Below are 18,262 nucleotides of genomic sequence, written 5' to 3' on the forward strand. Positions count from 1 at the left end.
TGCTGCTCCTGAGGCTGCTGGGAGAGATTTCCCTTTCTCTTCTTTATTTGCACAGCTCCTGGGGTTCAGCTTTGGATTTGGCCCTGCCTCTGCATGTAGGTCTCCTGAGGGTGTCTCCTGTTTGCCCCAACAGGACGGGGTTAAAGGAGCGGCTGAGTAGGGGCTCTGGCTCACTCAGGCCAGGGGGGTAGGGGTACAGAATGCGGGACAAGCCTGTGGTGGCAGAGGCCAGCATGACGTTGCAACAGCCTGAGGTACACTGTATATTCTCCCGGGGAAGTTGTCCCTGTATCACGGGACCTGGCAGTGGCAGTCTATGCAGGCTCCTGGGAGGGGTGGTGTGGATAGTGACCTGTGCTTGCACACAGGTTTCTTGGTGGCAGCAGCAGCAGCCTTAGCATTTCATGCCCGTCTCTGGTGTCTGCACTGATAGTCACGGCTCGCGCCTGTCTCTGGAGCTCATTTAGGTGGTGCTCTGAATCCCCTCTCCTCGTGCACCCTGAAACAATGGTGTCTTGCCTCTTAGGCAGGTCCAGACATTTTCCTGGACTCCCTCCCAGCTAGCTGTGGCGCACTAGCCCCCTTCAGGCTGTGTTCATGCAGCCAACCCCAGTCCTCTCCCTGGGATACGACCTCCGAAGCCCGAGCCTCAGCTCCCAGACCCCACCCACCCCAGCGGATGAGCAGACAATCCTCTCGGGCTGGTGAGTGCTGGTCGACACAGATCCTCTGTGCAGGAACCTCTCCGCTTTGCCCTCTGCACCCCTGTTGCTGCGCTCTCCTCCATGGCTCTGAAGCTTCCCCCCACCCACCCCCAGTCTCCGCCAGTGAAGGGCCTTCCTAGTGTGTGGAAACCTTTCCTCCTTCACAGCTCCCTCCCACTGGTGCAGGTTCCATCCCTATTCTCTTGTCTCTGTTTTTTCTTTTTCCTTTTACCCCACCCAGGTACATGGGGAGTTTCTTGCCTTTTGGGAAGTCTGAGGTCTTCTGCCAGTGTTCAGTAGGTGTTCTGTAGGAGTTGTTCCACATGTAGATGTAGTTTTGATGTATTTGTGGGGAGGACGGTGATCTCCACATCTTACTTCTCCACCATCTTGAAGGTCCCCCTGTAATAATAATTTTGAATTGAGTATTGTGTTGACAAAAAGCTAATTTTACATCAAGTTGATTGAGTGATGGGTAATAAAAGGTTGGAAGAATTTCCTCTCTAAAACATAGTTGAGAACTTTATTTTTTTCATGGAGAAAATTTCAAAGGAATTATTTTATTAAAATATTAAACTTTGTTAAAGTGGAAATATATATAGTTTCTAAATGGAATCATTTCTCTTACTCTATAAATATATGTATAAGAAGTTATAAGTGTTTGGGATATATTAGTCATCAGACAAAGATTTCTACCTTCATTCTATAGGGGTAAAAAATAAGCAATAGGACCAGTAAATAAATTATGTTGTATGTTAGAAGGTGATGAAGAACAAGGTTCAAGTGTTCAAAAGTAAGGGTATGGAATTTGCCTCAAATTTAAATAAAGAATGTCGTACTGATGTCGTGCAGTGACAGCATCAGTTGTTTTCAACATACATTAATGATTGTCAATAATGAATGAGGAAGAAAAACAGATACATATTTTTTTCTCCATTTCATTTAATATTCATGAATTTGAAAAAAAAGCTGAGTTTAAATTATGTCTAAACTAGCTGAGTATGACATGGTCTTACTTTAAGAGGGAATTCTGTCCTAAAGAAGGAAGAGTCCAGTCAGGACGAGCCTTAAAAGACATCGTTGTTTATGGGTGAACCTGGTAAATACTGGACTGATAGTCAGGGAAGGTTTACTTTAAACTCCTCTCTTTCACTAATATTTTTACATAAGCTAGTCCCACAAGGCAAAATAATCCCTCCCATGAGGTGCAGAAATTTAGAAGTTATAAGAATAATATCTCAACCGGAAAAGATCTTAAAAATGACTAATCCTGAGGCTCGGAAGATTAAATGGCTTGTCAGCCATCACCCCTTCTCAGACTCACACTCTCTAATAAATACTCTCCAAGAGGGAAATAAGAGGGTGGAGAAAAGAGATGCTCCATCCTCTTCCTTCTTGTATTTCCTCTGTCCATCCTGTTCTTTCCGTTTTGACTCTCATTTCTTCCTGTTCATCTGCCCATTTCACCTCAATCCTTTGTCTCCTTAATGTTCTCTCTTCTGATAATTTCTCAAAATTAGCGTTTTAAATTTGCCCTCTCTTCTCTTTACTTAATCCTCAAAAATTGAAGGAGTAAGAAGAATGGGAGGAGGGAGGAACCCAGACATAATTTAATGTTAATGTTCTAGTGCTGGATAAGGTAGTAGGTTTCAGATGTTCATCTTATTAATTTTAAGAATGAAAGAAAAAGAGAAAGGAAGAGGGAGGGAGGAAGGGTGGAAGGGAAGGAAGGGAAGAAGGAAGGGAGGAAGGAAGGAAGGGGCCATGCATGGACTAATAATATTGGTGTGTTATGAAACAAGAATTATCATTAATTAATTATCATTAATAACATGCATCCAGGGGTATTTTATTTTATTTTTTAATTTTTATTTATTTATTTATTTATTTATTTATTTATGGCTGTGTTGGGTCTTCGTTTCTGTGGGAGGGCTTTCTCTAGTTGCGGCAAGTGGGGGCCACTCTTCATCGCGGTGCGCGGGCCTCTCACTATCGCGGCCTCTCTTGTTGCGGAGCACAGGCTCCAGACGCGCAGGCTCAGTAATTGTGGCTCACGGGCCTAGTCGCTCTGCGGCATGTGGGATCTTCCCAGACCAGGGCTCGAACCCGTGTGCCCTGCATTGGCAGGCAGATTCTCAACCACTGCGCCACCAGGGAAGCCCCAGGGGTATTTTAGAAGAAGGGGGAGGAGAAGAACAATGTAAAATAAGAGGAGAAGGAGACCAGTCTGCTGAAATACCAGAGTGATTTTATCTTAGGAATAAGGCAGCAACAACATTATATCAATATTGAGTGATCAATAAAAGATTTGAAGTTCAATAGGAAATTCAACATGGTTAGAACTAAAGAAGTCTGGATGATTAACCTTGAAAGTTGTTACTGTTTTCTCCTGTTGGTATGCAGATCTCGTGAGCAGTTATAGGAAGTAGATATGGGGTTTCAGAAAGCAGTTGCATAAATTTTAAAAACTTTCAAAGTCTCTTTGCTAACTGAATCGAAGAGCTTTAATCATTTTTCTTAACTGCAATATGGAACAAATCATTCTGTCAAATGAAATGACTCTAACACCATTTCTGCTTAAGTGCCATAAAACCCAGTAGAGTGGACTTACTGAAGTCTTGATTGCTTTCAATGTTTTTTTAAATTATAAATTTAGTATTTGCATTAACCATTAATGAATTTGATATATTATTAAATCTACTCCAGAGTATCCAAATATTTTGTGTCTTGGCAATCATTTTCAGAATTTTCATCAAGCAGTCATGTTCACCTTAGTCCACAGAAAATACAAATTGAAACGATATCTACCAGTTTATTTTGCACCATTTATCATCAGCAGTTTAATGCAGATGGTGGGTGACAGGAAAGGTGTCAGCTTTCAGTGGAGCACAGACACAGATGTTCTCCATGGCAGGTCTTAGACAGCTGCTTGGACCATATGGCACGTGTAATGTTATCAAGGATGAGAAAAGACACCATATGTAATAAGACCTAATGGAATAATCACTGCATTGACCATGAGAGTTTTCTGAACTAAAATATGCCAACCGAAATATAGAATTATGTACCTTTTGAAAAAATAGTTCCTGGCAAACTACTGAACCCTGGAAGAGTCAGGGATTTTTGACCATGGAACATACTCCAAATTTTTAAATATATTACTGAGTTTCATTAAAGGACAAAATAAATTGCAAATCATGTGAAAGATTTTTAAAGGCATTTTGCATAGAAGAAAACGAGACACAATTTCTTTTACATTTCTTTAACCTCTGTTTTATAGGTAATTGTGATGCAGTTGATGGTCCCTAAGCCCTTATATGCAAGCTGCTCATATTCCCATGAAGCCCTACAGTGAATGTCATAATTCAACTTATAACATGCATTGATGGCCATGAATGTATAATTGATACTGTTGAAATGGTGATCATTCTATTCCTCCAAAGCTCTTTCCTATTATAAAGCATGTAGAAGGATATTATTATAGTTTATCAACAATCATTTTCCACTTTAAAAGTTTAACACTGTCTAGAGGAAACTTCATGTAGAACCAGTAACAATGAAATCTTTCCACAAGGATAACTAAATTTTCTTTCATTAAAATTGTTTTTTTTTTCACACATAAAAATAATGATCAGCAAACTATACCAGGAGACAACTTTGGCATACTTTAAAACAGCATCTCCTATTTAAGCATTTAGACTATCAAATTTGATAGGAAGTAATTAAACAAATTTCATTTCCCAGTGACATTCTGAATCTCCATAAAAGTGAAACTTGTGGGCTCTTCCTTGTGATGACTTTTTTTCCCTACAAAAACACATTTTAAAAGTTTAGTGTAAGGTCAGAGGAAAGATTTTGTTTGGTAAGTCAGTACCCCACATGGATAACTATTACCAGAGAGTATAAGACATTCATTTTAGGACAAATAGTTGATTTCTTTGAAGAGTCTTGTGTCAATCAAGCAGGCTCCAGACACGGCCTTTTTCTCTGATGGGTAACAAGACTGGATAGGTAACTAGAAGCCAAGGGATCACTATTTACTACAGACAACACCTCTGATATGTGACGCAGAATCAGATCAGGTCCACGGAGCACTCTGTCTATAAGTCTTAATATACTAACAATTTTTAGAAAAACAAGTTCTTCCCTTTCCTTTTAAATGCTTAACGTTCCATGGTCATTACTATAGATTAAATTGATAGTCTTAGAAATCTGTTCTACCAGTTATTATTTACTTCACCCCAAACGTTTTTATCCTTTTGGACTCCTTGTGAGGGTGCTGGAGTGGTCTAACTACTAACTCCATGAAACTATGATTCTTAAACCCACGCATTGAAGAGTCTAATCTCCCACATAGATAATCCAGAAGCTTCAAAAGAGATACAATTAACTTCTTTGAGCTGTAAGATATTGTTTCTTGGTGTCATCATGACAGTTACTGTTACAGCCCAAGAATCAGTGTATTCCCCTTATGTAGAGCAAGAACATTTCACTTAAACATATCATTACAGTATTGGTAACGTTAGTGAAACATAGCAATATTATTTTTAATATTGGTGCCTGACAATATCTCATGAAAGTTAAATTAGGGTAGTGATTTTCTCTAGTAAACCTTAAATCTAAGGAAGGTATTATTACTAACAATGTGAAAAAAAAAGGCAAAGTCAGAAGCACATCATCTCAAAACAGTGAAAAGGAAATGTATGACCAAAGGGATAATTTTTTTAAAAGCATAGCAAATGAAGGTATGACATATAGAATATTTTTCCAGTGGTCTTCGGCAGAACTCTCTGTGGTGTTTGTCTGTGTTTTCCAAATATCCTGTGTTAGTGTTCTATGTACCAATCGCTTCTGAAAGTTCTGTGAAGAACAACAGTTTAAGATGTTTAATAGGTGTTATCCCAATTCTTGTAGGCTGTGTGGTCATGTTAGTTGAGAAATATGTATCCAAGGATTAATTCCTTGTCATTAATTTCTGTACGGGCAATAGAGTCCTTGATAAGGTCTTCCACCAGCAGGTTTTAAGGGTAATCTTTCTCTGGTGTCTCCTCCAGGGCACTTGTTCACCTGTTTTTTGGTCATGTGAGGGCCTGGTTAGGTGGTTTTTGAGGAACGACAGCCTATACCTGTAAATGGTAGGACTGATTATATTTCATCATCCCCCTACAATGATTAGCTAGAGCAACATTTAGACTGTTGAACCCAGTGTGAATGGCTACATTTCTAGCTGCAGGGGCCTGCTTGAGAATGATCATAAAGACACAATCTATCAGTATCTGAGCGGCAAGACCACAGGGCCATATAAGCCAAGGGTAGTACTTTAAGCCACAGGAATTCAATGGTATCTGGTTGGTTAGCTAATTTTAGTTTTAATGTTTATTTTTTTCCACTTTTCAAGAGTATTGGGAATGATAAGGAAATTAAGCTTCTGAGTAAGTGACAAATCTTTGCATAGTTTATAAACAGCTCTCCCAGTAAAATATGTTCCTCTATCACTGGGTAGATAAATCTGAATGTCCCAGCTGGGAAACAGAGTAGCTATTTTTGTTTTAGCCATTATGAGGGTTGTAGTTCTACAGGAAAATGGTCCAACCAGTTCAGATAATAAACTATTATTAGGATATTGCCATAACCATAGCGGAAGGAAATTATATTAAATCTATTTGAAGAGGATGAAAGGATCTTTTAGGACGTAGTTCCAGTTCAATCTTACCTTTACTTTTTCTTAATTATATCAATCACATAAAAGTCATGAATTCCCCAGGCTCTGCTATCTTAGAAAAGTTTCCTCCTGGTGTTTCTCACAATGTTTGCTTAATGTTTACAGTTAATCTCTACTGCATTGCTTCAAGGAGGGTTTTGGCAAGTGTGCAACTGAGGTTTTATCTGGGGCAGTCAGATGGCTATTCTAACATTTCTAAATCTTATTCCCATGGATTTTAAATATGATAATTTCCAGTGTTCATTTTTTGAATCACAGCACATTTCCATATCTATGATGGAATTTTTGATCCTTCTCATGCTTTGTGTTTCTTTTACAAAAGATTCTTGCATAAAGATTTTGCCAGGGCAACCTATTTAGCATGATAATCTGCTAACAATATTTTCTGTAGACTCTGTATTACCATTTTATTACTGACTTTTTCACTAATGACAAAAGGCATCACATAATCATTACTCCAAATACGTTTACTTTTGGTGTATATACTTATCTCTTTATTTATGGCAAACTGACATGCCCTAGAAAGGGCCAGCTCTTAAACTTTTGAACCTATTTTGCTCCTGGTTAGGAATGGAATTCTACAAGAGACTGACTATGCACAGCCAGGCTGGTATCAACTCTTTTTATTTTTAAGATAATTGCCATGAAGAAAAGCATTAAGACTCATTTTGGTATGAGAATGGACAAAAATCCTTCCTGTGTACAGATACTTCTCTAACTACAAAATCACAGTCATGAGATTCTTCACTGTGTAAGCTTTATAGAGTTGCTTGATTAGGAACATTACAAAAATGAATGGCAATATGAGAAGAAAAAAACAAAACTTATTTATAAATAATTAACTAGAAATATGTGTGTTTTTCATTAGCCACAGTGATTCATTTAGTATAGTAGCATTGGATTTAAAGATGACCCTAGTATAAGACATGAAGATATTTTGACTAATTTAGTTGAGGACTCATTGATCTGAGGCAAGAAGGAGAATTTCTGGCTACTGGATCAGAAGTCAGTTTTTATAGACAATAGATCTTTGATGTGGGCCCTGAGTTAATGCCCTAAGAGCATAATCTTAACCTCTTCATATTCATACCAAAATAAAGATCTACATTAATCTAAGAAGAATCAATCTGGATTCTCACAGATTTTTCTCCAATTATTCTATCTATGCCCCATTAGTCTTTTCTCCATAGGGATTCTCGGACTTTGGGTAATTCTTTGCTCATTTCCTGTCTCATACATAATGTAGTATTCTAATTTCTAGATCAGCTATAATCTGATTATATGCAGTTAAATTAAAAGAAATTTTAATATATTTTATCTGACAGTTCTATTTGCAGAATAAATCCTGCTTATTAAATTTTTACAGGTTATATCAAAAAGAAGAAAGGAATATTCTATGATAACAGTTCCCAAATTGAAGGTCCATGTTAGAAATTGAAAAGTATTTAGGATTGTTACAAAGTTCCACTCCTTGATTAGTTCCAGTAAAGCAGAGAAAATAAAATCAATTTTCCCTCAAGCTTTCTACAACTGACTACACACACAACTTCTGTCCTTTGCTGTTTTCTTATATTTTATGATACAACCAGATGTTTTACTTTAAAACAAAAAGTACTCTATTTTTTCCTTTTATACTTATTACAATTTGTCTTCATTCTTAGTTTTTTCAAACTACTTACATTTCCGCTAAAGAATATACTGTTCTACGAAGCTGGAATTAATTGTGGATAGAGTGGCTTAAAATTTATGAGTATATGGTAATTTTTCTATATTTGCAGACAATGCCACTTGGGAGTTAAGAAAAATGACAGGAAGTTTCTGGAATACTAATTTTTTCCTCAAAGGGATATAACTGAACAGGTTTTGACAATTCTTGTTTCCTATCAATATGGTAAACAGGATCTTCCAAGAGCCCTTTTGCTTGCAGTTAGTTTATATGTATCCTTCTCTACTGGCTCTTAATTCTTAGATAACTGAGGAAATTTGGTCTTAGAGTTCTTTCATGAGCTGGTTGTCTTTTTCGGAGTTAAAAATTATTATTTTTTTATATGGATCTCTAAAATTTTGGTTATTTTCCAAATTGTAAATTTCATATTTCAATTTATATTTTTCTGACTAAATTTTAATTTAACAATTGAATCCATTTGTGAAAAATACATGACTCCGTTTATTTAAGCTGTTGAGTCCACCTGAAGCTTGAGCCTACCTAAAGTCTATTTCTCATCTTTATTTAGTTTATATTTTTGAACTATTGGTAGGACTTTGTGAAAAATAATACCTTCTTAAATAGCATTATGTGGTGATATATTTGCCCTTTAAAGGCAGACTACTACAAGCAACTCTATGCCAATAAAATGGACAATCTGGAAGAAATGGACAAATTCTTAGAAAGGTATAACCTTCCAAGACTGAACCAGGAAGAAACAGAAAATATGAACAGACCAATCACAAGTAATGACACTGAAACTGTGATTAAAAATCTTCCAACAAACAAAAGTACAGGACCAGATGGCTTCACAGGTAAATTCTATCAAACATTTAGAGAAGAGCTAACACCCATCCTTCTCAAACTCTTCCAAAAAATTGCAGAGGAAGGAACACTCCCAAACTCATTCTATGAGGCCACCATCACACTGATACCAAAACCAGACAAAGATATTACAAAAAAAGAAAATTACAAACCAATATCACTGATGAATATAGATGCAAAAATCCTCAACAAAATACTAGCAAACAGAATCCAACAACACATTAAAAGGATCATACACCACGATCAAGTGGGATTTACCCCAGAGATGCAAGGATTCTTCAATATACACAAATCAATCAATGTGCTACACCATATTAACAAACTGAAGAAGAAAAACCATATAATCGTCTCAATAGATGCAGAAAAAGCTTTTGACAAAATTCAACACCCATTTATGATAAAAACTCTCCAGAAAGTAGGCATAGAGGGAACCTACCTCAATATAATAAAGGCCATATATGACAAACCCACAGCCAACATCATTCTCAATGGTGAAAAACTGAAAGCATTTCCTCTAAGATCAGGAATGAGACAAGGATGTCCACTCTCACCACTATTATTCAACATAGTTTTGGAAGTCCTAGCCACGGCAAACAGAGAAGAAAAAGAAATAAAAGGAATACAAATTGGAAAAGAAGAAGTAAAACTGTCACTGTTTGCAGATGACATGATACTATACATAGGGAATCCTAAAAATGCCACCAGAAAACTACTAGAGCTAATCAATGAATTTGGTAAAGTTGCAGGATACAAAATTAATGCACAGAAATCTCTTGCATTCCTATACACTAATGATGAAAAATCTGAAAGAGAAGTTAAGGAAACACTCCCATTTACCATTGCAACAAAAAGAATAAAATACCTAGGAATAAACCTACCTAGGGAGACAAAAGACCTGTATGCAGAAAACTATAAGACACTGATGAAAGAAATTAAAGATGATACCAACACATGGAGAGATATACTATGTTCTTGGATTGGAAGAATCAATATTGTGAAAATGACTATACTATCCAAAGCAATCTACAGATTCAGTGCAAGCCCTATCAAATTACCAATGGCATTTTCCATGGAACTAGAACAAATCATCTTAAAATTTGTATGGAGACATAAAAGACCCCGAATAGCCAAAGCAGTCTTGAGGGAAAAAACGGAACTGGAGGAATCAGACTCCCTGACTTCAGACTATACTACAAAGCTACAGTAATCAAGACAATATGGTAGTGGCACAAAAACAGAAACATAGATCAATGGAACAAGATAGAAAGCCCAGAGATAAACCCACGCACCTATGGTCAACTAATCTATGACAAAGGAGGCAAAGATATACAATGGAGAAAAGACAGTCTCTTCAGTTAGTGGTACAGGGAAAACTGGACAGCTACATGTAAAAGAATCAAATTAGAATACTCCCTAACACCATACACAAAAATAAACTCAAAATGGATTCGAGACCTAAATGTAAGACCGGACACTATAAAACTCTTAGAGGAAAACATAGGAAGAACACTCTTTGACATAAATCACAGCAAGATCTTTTTTGATCCACCTCCTAGAGTAATGGAAATAAAAACAAAAATAAACAAATGGGACCTAATGAAACTTCAAAGCTTTTGCACAGCAAAGGAAACCATAAACAAGACGAAAAGACAACCCTCAGAATGGGAGAAAATATTTGCAAACGAATCAACAGACAAAGGATTAATCTCCAAAATATATAAACAGCTCATTCAGCTCAATATTAAAGAATCAAACAACCCAATCCAAAAATGGGCAGAAGACCTAAATAGACATTTCTCCAAAGAAGACATACAGATGGCCAAGAAGCACATGAAAAGATGCTCAACATCACTAATTATTAGAGAAATGCAAATGAAAACTACAATGAGGTATCACCTCACTCCTGTTAGAATGGGCATCATCAGAAAAATCTACAAACAACAAATGCTGGAGAGGGTGTGGAGAAAAGGGAACCCTCTTGCACTGTGGGTGGGAATGTAAATTGATACAGCCACTATGGAGAACAATATGGAGGTTCCTTAAAAAACTAAAAATTGAATTACCATATGACCCAGCAATCCCACTACTGGGCATATACCCAGAGAAAACCATAATTCAAAAAGACACATGCACCCCAATGTTCATTGCAGCACTATTTACAATAGCCAGGTCATGGAAGCAACCTAAATTCCCATCAACAGACGAATGGATAAAGAAGTTGTGGTACATATATACAATGGAATATTACTCAGCCATAAAAAGGAACGAAATTGAGTCATTTGTTGAGACGTGGATGGATCTAGAGACTGTCATACAGAGTGACGTAAGTCAGAAAGAGAAAAACAAATATCGTATATTAATGCATGTATGTGGAACCTAGAAAAATGGTACAGATGACTGGTTTGCAGGGCAGAAGTTGAGACACAGGTGTAGAGAACAAACATATGGACACCAAGGGGGGAAAACTGTGGTGGGGTGGGGATGGTGGTGTGCTGAATTGGGCGATTGGGATTGACATGTATATACTGATGTGTATAAAATTGATGACTCATTAAAAAATAAATAAATAAATAAATAAGGAAAAAAAATTATATAATTAGATTATTTAAACCTATTTCTACCATGCTGCTTTTTAACACCTTATCTCTAAGAGTTTCATTAACTAAACTAGTTGTTACATACCTGTAATACAAAATAATATATATCTAATAAAATCCTGAATTCTGCAGCAAGAGTCTGTATTTCTGCCTGTGGCTTAGGAAAATTTGTAATTATTGTTTTTTATTTGACTTGATGCCCTGAGTCTCAGCAGCCATTTTAAACCATGGGGTAACCTTGAGCTTGTGAGCCAAATACTAATGATATCAGAGGAGAGAAAATTCTTGGTTAATGATGTCACAGAATTACCTGCAATGCCAGCCTTTGACCAGCTACCTCCAGACTTCCTTTACATGAAAGAATAAACCTGATTTCTGAAGTCACTACAGTTGGGTCTCATTCACTAACAATTGAACCTGAATTTCAACTAATACAAAATTTTAAAGTAAATATAAGTAAACCTAAAGTAAATACAGGCAAGAATAGCAGATTAGTAAGTAGTAGGTTAACAGGTTAAAAACAGAACAAAGCAGCAACAGCAACAAAACAAATACATTAGGCAGCATACATGAAAATGAAGACAGACGTTTTTCATGTTGCTTTATATCTAGTGATTGAATTGCGTAAGGGAGTGAGGAAAATTATATTCTAACAAAATATCTAAGGAGGGTCAGCATTTCAGAATATTTCCATGACTCTTCTCTTTCTGTGGTGAGAACATTGCTGCAAAATGCTAATAGAAGCAAAGAAATGCAATCTGCTTTCCCTAATGAAATGAGGTCCTCTTTTCCAAAGGAACTGGGTTTTCTTGAAGATTATGAATGTGATATGTCTGAATATTTTTGAAAATCTTCATTCAGTGTTCTGGTATAGTAGAAAAATTAAGAGAACAAATCGTGCTCTGTGATGTACAGCATGTAGTATACACAAATAAAAATCACAATTTTCCCTCCTCCTTTCCTTCCTGCATTTTTTCCTCATTCTTATTACTAATATTCTTATCTTAGTTACATGATTTTGTCTTTTTAATTCTGTAGCTGTTTCTTAACTGTAAATTTCAGTTTTAGACAAGATGATCTTTGTGGACTCTTCCAGTTCTGATATTTTATAATTTTATGCTCCATATCTAAAATTGTGAGATAATGCATATTTTCCCCAGTTTTGTCGAAATCTAATTAACATATGACATTGTATAAGTTTAAGGTGTGCAAAGTGTTGATTTGATTCACTTATATATTGCAACACGATTACCATTTTAGTGTTAGCTAATGTCTTCATCAAATCATATAATTACTATTTCCTGTGTGTGTGGTAAGAACATTATCTCATTTGGTTTGCATGAATGCCTAAGTTTAGAGATTCTAGATAGTATGCTACCATTGATTAGGCAAGTTATACAATATAAAAAAAAGCAGGATAGCAAAGGAGTTGTATTTTTATGTTATTCCCATACTCCTCATAGGTTTAAAAAAAATTATCCAGGAAACATGTATTATTTCATAAATCTATATATAATTTGTATGTTTTCTAGGGGTAGATAAAGGGAAATTTTAGTGAGTCTTTGGTACTAAAAGTCTTCCTTAGAAGCTCCCACCTAGGTTCCTACTTAACTTCCTAACATTGTTTCTTTTTTTAAAAATAACAGGCTACTAAACTACTAAAATTTACATACAAAAATGACATAGGTAAAACTTTGAAGAATTCTACATTTATGCTGATATAACACCTATTTATTTCACAATGTCCATCTTCAAGATATTAATTTCTGAAGGACAATTATCAAGCTTTGGACCGAACTTGTTTGTGGTTTTCTGCACTATTATAAATATGTCTTCATAGATGCTCAGGCTACACTAGTCTCCAGGAGTTAATGCAGTCCAATTAAAATTAATAAACAGATTGCACTGGATAACTGCAATTTTCAAGGCTTTTCATACTAGCACTTCCGGGATTCCAATATGAGCTCTAGAATCAAGGTAGGCTATTCCCTACTGCGGCCAGTCTGCTGTTTAATTCCCCACACCTGGCTATTCTTTGAGTTCACAGATGTGAGAAAAAATATAAAATATAGGTTCAGAGTCCAGCTGGTCATTATGCCTACCAAGACTTTCAGGGCTGAGATGGACCAGAGCTGCAGTAAATTGAGGAGGAGAATTCTTCTTTTGTGTCTCCCTGTAGAAAGGGTGCATGGTGTCACTCAACGCAGTGAGGCAGTTCTTTTAGACCTGCTTTCATCTGCTCTTCCCTGGACGCACACACACTTCTGAAGTGGCTGTGTTGGAAAGGGTTCAAGTAGCAGTAGCCAGGTTGTCAAAACATCAGACTGCCCTGTGTTCCACAAGTTTCATTGCTGAATCTTGCTCCTTTATAGCCAACTTCCTCCTTTATAATAAAATCTTTCTTGATATCTGGCTTCTGTCACTCTGCTCTGCCATTCTCACAAGTGTATCCCAATTTCAGTTCTGGCCTTACATTGTTAATTTTGTTTATATATCTATTCCTCTGGCGCGCATGTATGTGTTTTCACTCACTAAATTTTTTTTTAGGACCGTATGAATTAAGATCTTTTTTTAATGAATTACTTTTTTAATTCATGTATGTACTTATGTACTTATTTATATACTATTTTAGAAGTATGTGTGTGAGAAAGACAATAAAGTGATTTTAGGTGCTAGTTTGCATATTTGTGTGTGTGTGTGTGTGTGTGTGTGCCTGTCTGTGTGTGTTCTGCTATTTTATTCTGAGAAAACATACATTTCTCTAAATGAAACCAACAATAATTACATACAGTAGCTGGCTGTAGTGTCTTTTATTAAAACATCTATCATTTCTGGTTTACTTATGTTCAAATCACATTTTGAGAGAAATTTACAGTTTTATGTAACATGTTTATAGTTTCCGAGGTCTTAGTTTCTAATTTTCACCCCAAAAGGTATGTCTCTTACTTCAGAAAAATCTCATTATGCCTCTGGTGAAACTGAGGCAAAAATTTTATTTTTCTTCAATCTCTTCCAAGAGCAGATTCTCCAAGAAAAATGTTAGGTATATTATGTGTATTCTAGTTTAAAGACACAGAAAACAAAATAAACAAAAGGAAATGAAGAATTATTTCTTCTTAACTTTTCTTACTCATTCTTATTCTTACATAGGAAACAGTATTTCCATTAAAAGCATTTATGTCTAGCACCAAATCCTTCATTAGATTCTGAGTCCATGTGTAAGATTATCAGCCAGCAACCACTTGAGTGCAAGAAATGATAAAAGTTTGGGGTCTAGTTTGATTCTTCACAGTGAATCACATGGGTAGATATCCTCAGTTATACCCTAAGACTGTCACTTGGGAGCAGCCAAGACTCCCCGCAAAAAAGAAAAAAAACACAAAAGAAAAAATGCTCCCAAATCAATGTGGAAGATCTGCGGTCTGGTAATCAGAGGTTATTCACAGCTCTGGGAGCACAGCAAGCTAAGCTCCTGACACCAATTCAAAGCTTACAGGCGAAGTGTCCTTGAGAGCAATCGTGCTCCCAGTACAGGCCTGAACAGGCACATTTTGAAGGAGAACTTTCCTGATAGACCTCGTATTTCAATGCCTTTCAACACCAAAATCTCCCTCTATCTACCCCTGGAAAATATACAAATGATATATAGATTTATGAAATAATATCATATTTCCTGGATGATTGTTTTAAAAAACCTATGAGGAGTAGGGAAATAACATAAATATACAACCTATTTGGTATCTTGCTTTTTTTCTGGATATTTTATAGCTTGCTTAATCAATGGTAGCATATTATCTAGAATCTCTAAAGTTAGGTATTCATGCAAACCAAATGAGATAATGCATATTTCCCCCAGCTTTATTGAAATCTAATTGATATATGACATTGTGTAAGTTTAAGGTATACAAAGTATTGATTTGATTCTCATATATTGCAATACGATTACCATTTTAGAATTAGCCAACATCTTTATCACATTACATAATTACTGTTTTTGTGTGTGCTATAAAAACATTTAAGACCTATTCTCTTAGCAACTTTTAAGTATATTGTACAGCATTGTTATTGTTATTTATAATTGCAATGCTGTGCATGAGATTCCAAGAATTTATTCATATTCAGAAGTTTGTACTCTGACCAACATCTCCTCATTTCCTACCCCCAACACCCAGCCTCTGGCAACCACATTTCTACTCTCTGTTTCTGTGAATTAGACTTTTAAAAAAAGATTCCACATATAAGTGATATCACACAGTATCTGTCTTTCTCTGTCTGATTTAATCACTTAACATGACGCCCCAGGTCTACCTATGTTGGCACAAATGGTAGGATTCTATTTTTTCTCATGGCTGAATATATATGCATATATATATACACATACATATATATATATATATATATATATATATATATATATATATATATATATATATATACATACACACACACACACATACCACATCTTCTTTATCCATTCATCTGTTGATGGACACTTAGGCTGTTTCTATATCTTGGTCATAATGCATATTTTTAAATGTCATGTTAACGTGACAAATTGCTATTATTATTTTAAATAATGATTCTAGAAGTAGATATTACATACACTTCTCTTGGTAAGTTGTGGGATTCAATATAATCATGAGAAAGGTATGAAATTTTGGAGTCTAATAAAAGGTAGTTTACATTGGTCTTAAACCAATTATTTAATCTTACTCATTTACATTGATACTAAAATAGTGATAATTATACACTCATGAGAATGTTGTTAAGTTTAAAGGACATAATCCATACAAAATTTCTAGCTCACACAGAGCATGTCGGAGACATTTAAAAAATGTCTGCGCCTTTCTTTTGTTTTCCATGAGGATTTGCTGAATGATATAAGGCATGTTCTCTTTTGTGTGGTCCTGTGTTCATCTCATGATGAACATGACACATGGATATCCACAGGACATGGACATACAAGCTCAATACCATTAATGACAGTGGCATTTTGATACACTGAAATCAATGTACAATCCTTGCAAATTCCTAATGATTTCATAATAGTATTTACAAATAAGATATAAATCACCTCTCAGCCTTTGGGCTAAGATCAAATGTAATATAAATAACATATCTGAGTACTTCTTAGGTCACCTGACACAGTGTACATTTCATGTTTTAACTGATTTAACTAATCCAATAACCCTCTGAATAGTATATCTCTGATTTTAGAGATGAGGAAGGAGGCCCAGGGAGGGAAGATAATTTGCCAAGCTGCTGATGCTTAAGCATGAGGTTTTAATTTCTCCCACTGATTGTAAAAGATAGCAACATTGTAACTGCTGATTGATTTTCTGGTTATTAAAGTAATTTTTCCAGCTGTGTGACACCCTAGTGTATCACTCTGAAGAAAAGTCTAGTCTGCCATGGTGTGTACTCAGGGTCCTGGAAAAAAGCAGTGCAGCTTTGCATTTGGATGTATGATTGATCACTGAATTAAGTGGGTGCAGTCCTCACACAAAACTCAACATTGATACCAAGTGGTAGAAGATAATGTTTCTCTTCGCCCACTTGGTTAGCCTTAAAGTTAGAATGGAATTCACAGATATATCACTGGGCACAGGCTGGTGAGAGGTGCCACCGTCTGTATTCAGTTTTATATTAAATAGTGTAAGTGGACGCCTAGATACAGACTTGTCTCTGCTTGAATCAACTACCAAATCTGACCACTATGAGGTGGGTAAGTGCTGTTTACTGATTCAGTGGTCATGTCATGTTCATCCTCCTTATGTATATATCACATTTCTCCACCTGACAAAGGGCTTCAGCAGAAAGGATAATATATATTAAATATATTAAAACATTTTTTTCTATTCCTTTAAACTCCTAGGATAGTAGTTTTCCCATAATATGAACTGACACATGTTGTCCATTTATTTCTGCCTCTCTCTCTCCCCAGCTTTCTGTCTCAGTTGTTTTGCTGATAGCTGCTAATGGGAAAAGTCAATGGGAGCAGACCAAGGAATACAACCTTATTCTTCAGAATGTGGGTTCATAATTTACTCAGTACTAGAATGAGACACATCTCCCTAATAAGTAGATGAGAATAACTCACAGAGGAATTTAAAATAGCAAAAATTCAGGTCTAAGAATTGAAAGTAATGCTTAATATATTATTGGTTATTGCTGCTTAAAATGATTATAATATACTTTTAGTTCTCTTCACCACCTAGTGTTACTTTTTTGTTTAATATACGTTACTTCATTGAAGAGAGTCTGGGGGTGCAGTATTCTCTGGTTAAAAAATTGTTCAATTTTATGACTACCTTTTTTATTTAGTAAGGCATAATCCCAGAGAAAAACCTGACAGAGTGGAAGAGACTTCCAAATTAATTGAAATATTTCAAAATTTCCTGAGCTGAGAATATGAAAGAGGTAGACAGTCCATTTGCATAATAAACTTTATGTATGTTGATCTATTTATAAAAAATCAAATGTACATAAAAATAATGTTTGATGTTGAATTGTAATCAACCATAAGTTTGGGAAAGTCGAAGCCAGTTATAACTGTCTTTGCCTCCACTGGGTTAAATACATTAAGATCATGTGAAAAATCAATAACATGTTAAAAAAGATACTACAGTGATTTTTCTTCTCTGTTGTCAAACTGTCAAACTTCTTTGCTGTTAAAAATTAGAGTTCCCTATTCAATAAACAATGGCAT

The 18,262-nt window shown here is 35.8% G+C and overlaps 1 long non-coding RNA gene across 1 annotated transcript in view; it reads right to left on the reverse strand.

The window, feature by feature from the left end:
• Window positions 1-645: 645 nt before the first annotated feature.
• Window positions 646-18,262, reverse strand: part of LOC309611202 — a 175,542-nt gene continuing 157,925 nt past the window's right edge. The window contains exon 4 of the long non-coding RNA XR_014234388.1: window positions 646-1,106. This is a non-coding gene — a long non-coding RNA (uncharacterized lncRNA). The remainder of the gene's footprint in view (window positions 1,107-18,262) is intronic.

Source organism: Balaenoptera borealis, assembly GCF_965194805.1.
Source record: "Balaenoptera borealis genome assembly, chromosome: 14".
NCBI lineage: Eukaryota > Metazoa > Chordata > Mammalia > Artiodactyla > Balaenopteridae > Balaenoptera > Balaenoptera borealis.